Source organism: Cervus canadensis, chromosome 15 (genome assembly GCF_019320065.1).
Source record: "Cervus canadensis isolate Bull #8, Minnesota chromosome 15, ASM1932006v1, whole genome shotgun sequence".
Classification (NCBI taxonomy): Eukaryota; Metazoa; Chordata; class Mammalia; order Artiodactyla; family Cervidae; genus Cervus; species Cervus canadensis.
In genome coordinates, this window is record NC_057400.1 from 15009564 (window position 1) to 15022286 (window position 12723).

The following is a 12723-nucleotide window of genomic DNA, read 5'->3' on the forward strand; positions in this document are numbered from 1 at the left end:
ACCATTTCTGTCTAAATCCGGACTGTTGAATGCGGCAGCCACTGGCCACATGTGGCTGTCTGAGCCCTTGAAGTGCAGCTAATCTGAACTGAGATATGCTGTAAATACACACTGACATTTAGAGACTTAGTATCAAGCAAAGAATGTAGAAGATTTCATTAATGATGTCGAGATGCTGAGTATATGATTTACAATAATATTTTAGCTATATTGGGTAAAATAAATGGCGTTGAAATTAATTTCACCTGTGTCTTTTTACTTTTCAGTGTGGCTACTAGAACATTTAAAATACATGTGTAGCTTGCATTGTTTTCCTTTTGGTGAGTGCTGGTCTAAATCCTGCTCATCTGTGAGTGTGTGTGTGTGTGTGTGTGTGTGTGTGTGTGTGTGTGTGTGTATGTGTGTGTGTGTGAAGGGCCCTGTTATTCCTGTCACTGTGACAGGTAAAAGGCTTCCCCAGGATTTCTCTCCTTCCTTTTTCCTTCCTTTCTCTCTCCCTCTCTCTCTCCCCCCTCCACCCTCTCTCTTACTATTTTTACAATGAGCCTGCTAAATGAGTCTCTGGGAATGTTACATCCTTTCAAGCATGATGAGGTTGCTCAGTAGAAAAGGCAGTGAGTGCTTTCTCCCGGGCCACAAAGCTACGAAGTCATTCACTGTCTCCCATCTTCCCACCTTACTCTTTATGCCCTGGGAGATTACAGATTTCTTGGTTTATTTATTTGGTTTTATTTTTGTTGGGGTCATGGCACATCTTTTTAACAGCTCCTGAGGGGTGTGTCTGTCATTCCCTTCCCAAGTCTGCCTTGAGAACTACCACTCTGGGGAAGAGTGGGCGGTCCAGGGGTTCCTAAGGGGCATCAGAGTCATGTGGGGAGTGAAATGCAGATTTCTGAGCTCTGCACGCTGGCATTTCCCAGGAATGAGGCTGGATTTGCACCCAGCAAGTCACTGGACACATTTGCCTGACATTTGCTTGGCTGGGAGGGGGCAGTGCAGCCTGGCCTGCAGCATAAACCTCCAGTGTTCATTTCTGCAAAGCGCTGTCTGGCTTGCCTGAGTCTCTCGGGAGAGGTGCTTATGAGGAATTGCGTGCAGCTGGGGGTTGACACAGCCGGTCCCCCCTGCCCCCTCCACCCAGCACGCAGCTCCTGATGATGGCGAGTTGGGCTTATTAAGAGGTCATCCTAAAAAAAAAATTAAAAAAAAAAAATAATAAAAAAAAAAAAAAAAAAAAGAGGTCATCCTTTCCTCCAGTGAAAGGGCGGTGAGAGGACAGGTGGTGGAGACTGGCTGGAAGGTACGAGACTGGTCCAGAGGTTCCGAGGGAGAGCTCTGTGGTTAGATAGCTGGATTCACATCCTGGTGCCGTCACCTGTCATCTGTGTGACATTGGGCTGGTTACTTGAAGTCTCTGAGCCTCTGTTCCTTCATCTGCAAAGAGGAAGGTGGTTGTAAAAGTCACTGGTCGTGGAGATCATGGCTGGTTGGAGAGCAGTGGGTGATGCCGCTTGCTGTTCTACCGTGGTATCTGATTACTTCCGGTGAACCTCAGGCCGGGAACATCCAGCTAATTTAATAGTTTTAATGAGGAACACCTTCGAACCCCAGGCAGATTCAGGCGAGGGGAAAACCTGACAACACGTGGAGGAGGAGGTGGTAGTGAAAGGAGGTGAGGAAGCTTGGGGCAGAGAGCTGCTCAGTGGATTCCGGGGCTGTCGGAGGGTCCGCAGCGCTAGAGATCTGGGCTCTTGTGAAGCACAGCTCCCTTGCCCTGGGTGCCAGCAGGCCTTCCTTGGCCTGCATTGGGGGAATGACTCTCCTTGTACCAGCTGACTGAGCGGGACTGGGATAAGAGCCTGTGAGTCTGAGGGAGCCCAGGGCATCAAGGGAATGGCTGGGCTGGCTGTTCGGGGAAGAAAACGAAGTCATCTTTCAGCTCTGGGGAGTAAGACCATTGCAGGGAAGACACATGTTTCTGGTGAGAACCCGGTTACCTGCTCACTCCCGTCACCCTGGAATGCTGGCTTCTTGCCCTTCCTCTCACCTCCAGCCTTGGAGGGACCTAAGCCAAGGATTCAGCACTGGGGCCTTCTGGGCCCTGGCCTTGAGCTGGGAGGAGGTGGAAGGCATAAACCCTGGAGCCTCATATAAGGCAAAAGTGGGTGCACCAGGCTTCTCTTTGCTCTGAGTGCCGACTCTGAGTTTTCAGAAACTTGCAAATTGATCTGAAGGAGTAGTGTTTCTTTTCAATAGGAGTGTGATTCTGGCTGGGAGCTGCCTTTCTGGGGTAGTATCATTTCAACCACTTGTTTGAATATTCAAACCTGTGGATTTTTCTCTCTTAGCACATGGGGCTCTTGTTTGGTTAGAATGGCTTCAATTATAGGTTTGTTTTTGATAAGTAGCTTGTTATCTTAGTGTATTTTCCTTTTAGGAGGGACCTTGCTGGTTTTCAGTGTAAATCTGAGTAGATGTGAATATTTGGAGATGGGAAAGTGTTGGAAGTGAGAACCCAGATACTTTCCTTCAGGAAACGGGTCTCCTTGCAGCTCTGAATGGAATTTTCTGGCATTCACTGTGTGAAGACTCTAGCTGATATCCCCAGAGGTGGGGCTTGGCAGCTGAAATTTTTGGTAAACCTGACTTCATGTGCCCAACACACAGTGAGGCCAAACAAACCGAATCATGGTTGTTTGGAGTGGAGTAAGGTTGATAACAGGGCCCAGTAAGGAGATCGGGGCAGCTGGTGCTCAAAAGATCTGAAGTCCTCGGTGGTTTTAGGGGAAGAGTTTTCATAGGCAGAATTTGGGGTGAGGGCTGCAAGGTGTATGATCTTCCTCTGGTTGGTTGGTGGGGAGGGAACAGAGGGGTGGTCCAGAGGTCTCAGTCGTCAGCCTTCTGGTTCCAGCCAGCCTGGGGTCCATGTGCTTTTGCTCAGCCTGGAGGTTTCCTTCCACCTGGGAGGGTGGGGGGCTGGTCCCTCTAGAGGAGCTCAGAGTCCTGTCAGATTGTTCCCCACGTCCCCCAGGAGGCACAGAATCAGGCGCTGCACTATTGTTTGGCTTCCTTTCCTTTGTTTCCCGCGTTCCCTCACTCTCTCAGTGTAACTGTTTGCCCTCTTGGAGCTCAGGAGCCGCAGCCCTTTTCCCTCAAACAAGAAACAGGGCACTCGGAATGGCTCTTATACCCAAGAGAGCCCGCCACAGCATCCTGCTCAGCTTCAAAATGCCCGGGGCCCTGTATAAACAGGGGTTAATGTGACTGAAAGGGGGGTGGGTAGACAGTGATGTGCGGATACATGGATTTTTTTTTTTCCCCTTTTCAGTTGTGTTTTGACTGAAGTAAAATCATGTTTAGTAAATGACATGAAGTGAATTGCTGACTAAGTACTGGGAACTTTAGGTGTATTCCCTTATTCTTAAGCTAGCCCTTTAAGGTGGATTATTAACCCCTTTTACAGCTGAAGATTCTGAGGCTGAGTGAAATAATTTCCCCAAGGTCCTACAGCTGGGATCTGAACACAAGTTGCTGTTACAAGACCATGTTAAAGCAACTATGCTCTGTGTCCCCTTAAAGGAGTGAGTGGGTGAAAGTTGCTCTGTCGTGTCCGACTCTTTGCGACTCCGTGGACTATATAGTCCATGGAATTCTTCAGGTCAGAATACTGGAGTGGGTAGATGTTCCCTTCTCCAGGGGATCATCCCAAGCCAGGGATCGAACCCAGGTCTCCCGCATTGCAGGCGGATTCTTTACCAGCTGAGCCACAAGGGAAGCCCCTTTAAGGAAACTTACTCATAACAGGAGAAAGAGGTGAAAGTAACAGTTCCTGAATGCCTGCTGTGTGCTAGGCCCTGTGCTAAGGGCTTTCCCATTGTCTCTAGCCCACAGCTGGTGGGGGGCGTTGATGGTGGTGGGATTACAGCTACTACTACGGTTAGGGCCTTGGTTTCACAAAAGAGGATGCTGAGACTTCGAGGTGTTAAGTGCATTTCCTGGAAGATGGTGAAGTGGGAATCACAACACAGAGTCCAGAGCCTCCTTGGGCTCACAGCGAGCAAACTGGATATGGAAGGGTCTGAAAATCCACTGTTGAAATGATGGATTTACAAACATGGACAGAAGCCATTTTCAGTGGATTAACACATACTTGCAGAGCATCGATTTGTGTGTAAGAGTCGGGGTATGAAATGCTATTCAGAGATACTGGGAAGTGTAGGACATGCCCTGTTCTTGAGGAGCTGACTGGTTATAGGTTTTACCACACTTGGGAGGCGATGGGCATTTCAGGGCCTGCAAAAGTTCCCCAGAGCAGATGTTGTTTTTGGAGGGTAAGTTGACTGTATTGGGGGCAGGGAAGACCTGAAGGCAAGGAGAAAAAGTAGACAAGTTGGCTTGAGCAGAGCCATCCATCCTAATTCAGGAGAACCTTAGAGGCCAAGTTTTGATCTTCAAGATGGTGGCACTTGGGCTATCTTACTGCCATGGAATGGGCTGGCCTGGGACGTGCTTCCCAAGGCTCATCAGGCAGGTGGTCAGGAGTGGATGGGAAGGTGGACGGATGAGGCTGGAGAAAGGTCCCCCAGGTGAGAATGCTGTTGTGAGCTACTGGGCAGGAAAGGGTTAATGCTGGGCCTCTCCTTAAGAGTTAGTGATTAAGTGGGCTGTGGTCCTTAAGCAAAGGTGAGTAATGCCGACAGGAGAGGCAGAAATTGGCCTTACTTGTGATTGAGTTGGGAGTTTAGAGATGAGATGACTTTCATAGGCTTTAAGAGAGACATGTTTGTTTATCATCACCTCCTCCTAACTGGGGATTAATTGATTTGCATTTTCATCAGAAAACTCTCCTCCTTGGCAGTGGAGGTGGCATTCAGACATTCATCTACCACTTTCTGGACCAATGTCAGCAGCCGTGAAGCCTGGCTTGTCTTGGGCGTGGCGTTCAATCCTAGAGTTCTGATAGTGGGCAAGGAGGAAGGAGAAAGCAGTGACGAATGGAGGGAGAGAAGAAATGCCACGTGCAGGGCATTTGCAGATTGTAACAGTCAAAGGTCAGATCCATGACTTTGCCTCTTTATCACTCAGTGAGTCCCACCCAAGGCTGTTCTAATCCAACAGTAACACTGTATTTTGGGATCCTCCCCTAAAGGTTAGCTATACCCAGAGTTTCTCGAATTTTTTAATTCTTGGAAATCTTTTAAGTAACTGCTTCCAGGACAGGGGTCACTAGGGGACTAAGGCTCTCTTTTGAAGCCTACTGTCTCTGTCACCAAAAGTTTGTCTCATTACTAATTCTCCAGCATTTAATGAAGCAGTTGAGAGTGATTGGTGGGAAATACCAGTCTAATTGAAAAGTGATTTTCTTGCGTTGTGATTAGAAACAAAAGACCAAATGTAGCGCCCTTGTCTTGCCCAGGAGAAATAGTGGAGAGGGCTTTGGTGAGGACAAGCCTAGAGAAACGCGTGTGGGTGGTTGTGCAAGTGTCTGTGTGGTTGTTCCTGGTGAATCGTGACCTGTGGTTCCATGAGAGTGGTTATTCCTGAATGGAACACCTTATAATGATTGCTTCTTGGTGCCTCTCGTTTCTGACACACTCTATTCTATGAGGTAGGTCTGCTTGCTTTATTTATAAGTTTTCTAAGTGACCTAACTTCTCAGTGTTATTCCTTAAAAGATGACATCTGAAAACTTATAGGCCTGAAGCCCTTAATTAGTTCCATGAAGAGGCTGTGTCCTCCTACACAGTGTTGGAAGGGTGTTAGATGAAAAAGTGCTGTCCTGAAATAAATCTACCCCTGTGCTGTCTAGTAGAAATTTGTGCTGTGATGGAGATGTTCTGCATCTCTGATATACAGTGTGACAACCACTAGCTATGTGAAGCTATGGAACACTTGAAATGTGCCTAGTGTGGCTAAGGAACTGAATTTTAAATTTTATTTACTTGTCATTAAAATTTAAATAGCCACATGTAGTAAGTAACAACTATATTGATGAACCCTGATCTAGACAGTGGCCCGAGATGACTGCTGGCTGTGTTTAGCACTTGAATATAGGTCTTAGTTGAGCAGACTTGTTTGTGAGGAGAGATGTCTTAAGATAAGGATACTCTAGTGGACATGAGAAAGTCTAAGAGATAGTGTAGAATTGTTGAATTTTATTTAAATGTTACACTTCAGAAATCTTATATATATATATATATACATACACACAATATATATACAAATGAACTTTGTAAATTAAAAAACTATTGACGAAATAGGAGCACTTACAGACTTAGAGAATGAACTTAATGGTTACCACTAGGAAAGGGTGGGAGGAGGAGGGATAGATGAGGAGTTTGGGATTGACATGTACACATGGCCGTATTTAAAATTGATAACCAACAAGGACCTACTGTATAGCATAAGAAATTCAGCTCAATATCCTGTACTAACCTAAATGGAAAAAGAATGGATACTGGTATGGGTGTAACTGTCACTTTGCTGTACACTTGTGACTAACACATCATTGTTAATCAACTATGCTCTAGTATAAAATTTTTAAAAAAACTTAGACTTCAAAGAAGACTTGTGTCAGTGGAGCTAGAGTAGGCAGGAAAGTTTCTTGAAGGATAATGGCAAGCCTGTAGCTTCCAGGTCATCTGGAATAAAGTCCATGCAGATATAAGTGTTCTCTTTCTTCGCACTCCCAGGGAAGCGGTATGATATGGAAGACTTCAGGCTTGGGGGCCTGACAGATCAGTATGAAAATGGTGGTTACCTATGCAAGATATTTAGGTTTCTAAGCCTTTGTTTCTTGATCTGTAAAATGTATATAATATCAATAGTACCGCCAAGAGCTTTTGTTATGTTAGATGACTTATACTAGTGGCAAGCTTCTAGTATCTTGGCACATAGAAGGTTCTCAAAGAATGTAGACATTATTATTGGAAATAGGATTAGCATATATACATACAGTTCCCTGACTATTAAAGTGCATCACACAACTGAGTGTATACTCGTTCCCTGTATATCCTCTGAAGGAGATCTGTCTCTTCACATGTTGGGCAAGGAATCCTGAGATTGTCCCAGAAAGATTGGAGAGATGACAAGAAGGGTGTGAAGAGGCTAAGTAATACACAGAGGGACCCTTGCAAAATCGAGAATTACAGTATGATCAATAAACGCATGGCTGCAGTCACTGGTAGGGGCACAAGTTTATCAGGGTGTATTGCGATCTTCAGAATTCCAACTTTCATTCTTGCATCCCAGAAGAGTATTAACTGGAATTCACAGCTCACACACTCCCTGGGGTTCTGGGCGTTTATTTGCATGGCACCTCAGACATCTCTGGGATATAATTCCATTATCATATCCTTATCTGGGTTCTCTGTTTACTTGAACACTTGAAGTTAATTTAGTATCTTACAAGAACCAAACATTGTCTTCCAGACGCCATTAATCTCGCCTTTCTTCTCCAGCCTAAGTGTGAAATTAATCAAAAAGGAAAGGGAAATTAATAATAACATCGGTAGTCACAATCCATCAGGAGGCCTCACAGCAGGGAGGATATTAACTTCGAATTAATACACACTTCAACAAATTAAAGGTATAGAAAAGGATTATTTATTATTTCAGAAATGCCCCTTAATGTTTCCCGCTTTGATAATCAGTTAGATGATGTGTGATGTCTGGTGATAAGACCATTCAGTATTGAGGTCACCTTAGGGCCCATGGAAAGCCTTAACTCAACTTTCTTTTTTTCATATTCCATGTAGATAAATGAGATCAAGCCAGATGGTTAATGCATCCTTGTTTCCTGTCAGTTGAAAGGATTTGCCCAAACACTTGCAGTTTTGATTTCTATTTACAATAAACTAAATTTGATCCCGGGTTGTGTGTTTCCTTTTTATGACATGCGGTATGATCAGTTTCAAAGGATACATTATTAACATATTATGGAAAAGAATGGAGCATTATAACTCTCTATTAACAGCTTTCACTGAGGTTGATAAAGGACAGGCTTTTGTTGCTGAATCGTTCTTGTAATTACATCAGTGCTAACAGGCAGCAGTCACCTTCCATTAGGGGTGGGAGACAGGGAGCCTTACTATTTAAGTGATCACATAAGGTGCCGAATGAATCATCTTCAGCCTCATCATGAGGAATTAAAAATAGAAGGGAACAGTTGACATCATCTTATAGCAGGTTTTTAAGGAACAGAAAAATGCCAGATCGTCTTTTAGGGAAAAGAGCTGCCTGAAGTGGTGTTCCCGGCCACATGTGAATAGTGTATTGTCAGCACTTCTCGGACTTGAGGGTACATCCCCATCTCCTGGGGGGCTTGTATGGACAGATTGCTGGGCCCCAGTTGAATTTCCGATTTGGTAGGTGTGTGGTGGCGGGGTCGGAGATTTTGCATCCCCAACTTCCCAGACGATGTTGGTGTTTCTGAATCTGGGCCTATACATTGAGAACTGTTAGGCTGTGGGAGAGAAACAGGTGTAATGTGGGGATGGTTCCAAAAACAGAATTTTAAGATGAATTCCCCTTGTGCCTCTTAAAATAATTTTTATGAAAATAGCAAGTTTTGTTTGGGATTATGTATAAGTTTTGTAAAGGGGAATCTGCTTTTTGTGACACTGTCAATGTTAAAAATAGTTGCAAGCCTACATAAGTGATCCCCTGACCTGTGGTCATCATGTCTTGATAAAATCTTGGGTAAACTTTTTTGGCTACAAGTATTCTCTAATCCAAGTTAGTGATGAATTAGAACATTGCAAGATTTGAATATTTTTTTCTAATTTGTAAATCAAGCACTTTACCTGGGAACCACCTACAGGGTAACAGTCTTGTTAAGTAAGGGTATTCCAGTGTCCAAGCCACTGAATCATTGTAATTGTCACACCTGCCTGATAAAATGGTGGTGATGTGGTCGCTAAGTTGTGTCCGACTCTTTGCAAACCCGTGAAGTATAGTCCACCAGGCTCCTCTGTCCATGGGATTTCCCAGGCAAGAATACTGGAGTGGATTGCCATTTCCTTCTCCAGGGGATCTTCCTGACCCACGGATTGAACCCGTATTTCCTGCATTGCATGTGGATTCTTTATTCCTGATCCACCACCTGCCAAAATAGCTGTTAGCAAAATGAAGATGTAATGCTTTGGGCGCCACCAGGCTGTGCTTCCAGACTTCTGACTGGTTCTAGAACTGCCCTTTTATTATCCTATTAGTTTATTATCCTCTGATAGCAGTAACAACACAACAGTGATAATCACTAACATTTGTAGAGGGTTCGCTGCCCCTCTGATGTGGCAGCTGCACCTTTTTGTCTGTGATAGTCTGTGAGTCCCCCCATCATTTCTGACAGAGGACCGAGGTTGCCTCTGCCTCAGACACAAGAAGATAGAGGCTTCGGTTGTGAGATTGGGCCTTGCGTTTGTGTCCAGGCAGTGGGAGCCTTGGGGGGCAGATTTAGATTGGAGTCTATTTTGGGAAGCTCTCCGTGTAGCCTGGATGAGAGACCTGTGACAAAACCAAACAAAGGTCAAGATTATGCAAGTTCTGTTGTCAAGCTCCACTCTAGATCTTTGTTACTGGGCAGCGTCGCACTTGCAGTACATTTAATCAGTCTGCCCAACCTAAGGGGAAAGCCATATGAAGCCAGGATTGTAATTATGGCACTTCTTTCCTGACTATCTGATGTTCCTTAGGGGAGATTGAATGACTTAAAACAATAGGGAATTATACTCAATATTTCGTAATAACCTGTAAGGGAAGAAAATCTGAAGAAGTAGTATATGTGTGTATATACATATGCATGAACTGAATTGCTGTGCTGTAACCTGAAACTAACATGAAGTTGTAAATCAACTACATTTCAATTGTAAAGACTTCTTTAAAGAACTGAAGAAAAAATTTTAAAAAGTAAGGCGTATAATGATGGTCATGATTTTTTCTAATGTGTACCATTCAGTGGTCTTATCATTGAAAATCTTTGTTCTAGGCATGAAAATATTTTAGGCAGAGCAGTAGGCTCCCCTGCACTATTTGCTCCCATGAATCTATATATGGAACAGCTTTGGCGCTCTCAGTCCGTCACCTTTGCTTAGACTGTGGAGAAAGGGAGAGGGAAAGCCTGCTTGGAGTTGTATCTGAGGTTACATCAAGATTCTGAGATTCTCCGTTTGGAGAGGGGCTGTCCGTAGGAAATAAGAAGAGGGACTCTTGAGTGTAAAACTGAAAAGGGATCAACCGGACAGATGACAGTGTTGAAGGGCATCAGGGACAGGGAGGCGTGAGATCCACATGCCTGGACTTGGCGTCGGTCATCCTGTGTCATCAGATGCAGAGTAATACTGCAGAGGGCGTCCTTCAACAAGCTGGGTTTATCATGGCTCCCCTCTCAAGATGCTTTGAATGGGGAAGGGGCGATAGGCAAGATACTCAGATGCGGATTTCTAATAGAGTGCCACTCTAGAGGGCAGAACTCACCAAGCAGGTTATTTTGTTTGTGGGTCATTCATAATATATCTTCTCGAAATTATAAATTGAGAGGTGTAATGTCTGAAAATGATGCTTCAGTTTTTCCTAACTACTCTCTCACTGTCCATCCCCAGTGATTGCTGTCTTATTCTTTTTAGATTGAGTTGCACTCCCATGATCTCTATTTGGGGTTTCCCTGGTGGCCTAGATGGTAGAGAATCCGCCTGCAATGTAGGAGACCAGGGTTCAATCCCTGGGTCTGGAAGATTCCCTGCAGAAGGGAACTGCTACCTACTCAAGTATTCTTGCCTAAAGAATCTATTTACAAGTGCTTTCACAGTTAGGTTTAATTAAGGTGGGAAATCAAAGCATACACCCAAGATGAGATTGAGGGAACTTACAGAAAAGATACTTTTGGGTAAAATCTTGATGAAAGCTATGGAGTGGTGCTTTTTGGAAAATGGGGAAGGAGAACATTTATCTAAGACATTTACCTATAAACACAGCTAAAAATCATTAATATTATACACTTGGCTCTGTATGAAAGGATATTTAAGATTAGCTGAACTTTAAAGTTTTGCTGAGGATAAAAATGAATAGCCTTTGGGCTTCTTGGTGACCATGAATTTTACTAATGTATATTTTCATATGACTTGGAGTAGTTTGCCTGATTCTTAAGGTGAAGTCAAGATTGAGTTCTTTATTAGTATGAGTATTATGAAAGAATAAAAAATCCAGATTTGAAAGCATTGGGGGAGGTAAAAGATAGTGAACTTTTTTTTCCCTTTTGGCACATCATGAACATTTTGACTTATGAATCATACCAGTCTCACTACTATATGACTCATTAGCCACCACAGCCTGTGCACTTGATCACAATATTCAAAGGCAAGCTACCATGTAATACAACAACTTAGGTGTTTATGAAAACATGCAGAAAAGAGTACTGAAAGTAAGTTGATATTATTCAGGTCGGAGGCACGCAGGTGTTCATTTTGTTAGCTGATACCACTACAAAAGAACGTATTTTTGATGTTGATGAAGGTGCTTAGGATTGTTTTCTCTAACTATATCTTGGTGCTGCTTACAGGAGATCGTAGCTTTTCCTGTATCATGATAACCCAGTTTCACAACCCATTCCTTCACCTTAAAGCAATCTCAGATAATAGCTGTTGTAAAAAGGGTCATGTGATCACTGGCATTGATTTGGTACCCTTCCAGCCTTCTACCCTTCCTTAGCAAACATTTGAGGCCAGACTGTTTCATGGAAGTCATGGTTTTGGAATGATAATAGATTGAATCTGCTCTTAAAGTTGCCCCAGTGCACAGCCCTCTGCTCTTGTTCAGAGATTGTTGACGCAGACAAAAATGTTAGTACTGTGAAGGGAAGTTATATGTTGCAGACCATATTTGGAAACAAAACGCAAAACTTTATCAAATTTTTTCAGCAGAAGATGGTACATGTCTTTCCACGAGGGGCTTTCAGAAGAGGTAGACCTGTTGGCTAGTCTTAAAAACTTGTGAATAGTCAGCTTGAAGATGGATATGTGCAGCCTGGTCTTTATTTTCTCTCCCTCCTTCTCTCCTTCCCTCTCTCTCTATCGAGCTCTCAGTTTTATAATTATCTGCTGATAAATTCCATGAATATCAGAAACACACTGTATGTATCTGTAAAAGGACTGTTTCCCCCCCCTTTTCTGAAAAGGAGTGTTATTTAGGGAAAATATTAGTGATATCAGAAGCACATAGTAGATATATTTCTAAAATGGCTTTTTACTGCTCTCTGGTTTGCTTTTGCAAGGTGAGGCAGCTGCAAGTAATCTGTTATATTTAAATGAACAGGCTTGTCATTCAATTGGCTTTATCGCATATTGCAAACTCCTTGGTTTTCTTGTCACAGAGCTATGTATTTTTAAAGTTGTGTGTATGCATATACTTGAGACTGTGTATATGAATTAATGTAGTCTAGTCCGGAAAGCATTAGGACTGGTAAAAGCTTTGGTCTAATGCCTCCTGAGACTTAGAACAAGAGAGTGGTTTTGTGGAGATGCTCCATCTTTGCCAAATGGAGCCTTACTCCTGCTGAACTAATAATGGATGGATTTGGATCCTAACAAGTGAGATAATGTAATTTTTTAGAGATATGCCTCTGGGTGTTGGAGTGATAGGGAATTCTCATCTAGCTATTTTTAGGTGTTTATCTTAAAAGGCGGTTGGGCTCCAAAATGTGAGGCATAGTTCTAGAAGCTCTTTGTCAGC

General features: G+C 43.6%; 1 protein-coding gene across 1 annotated transcript in view; it reads left to right on the plus strand.

Annotated features, from left to right (window-relative positions):
- Positions 1-12723, plus strand: part of MGAT5 (alpha-1,6-mannosylglycoprotein 6-beta-N-acetylglucosaminyltransferase) — a 387153-nt gene that overhangs the window by 45855 nt on the left and 328575 nt on the right. The window lies entirely within an intron of this gene.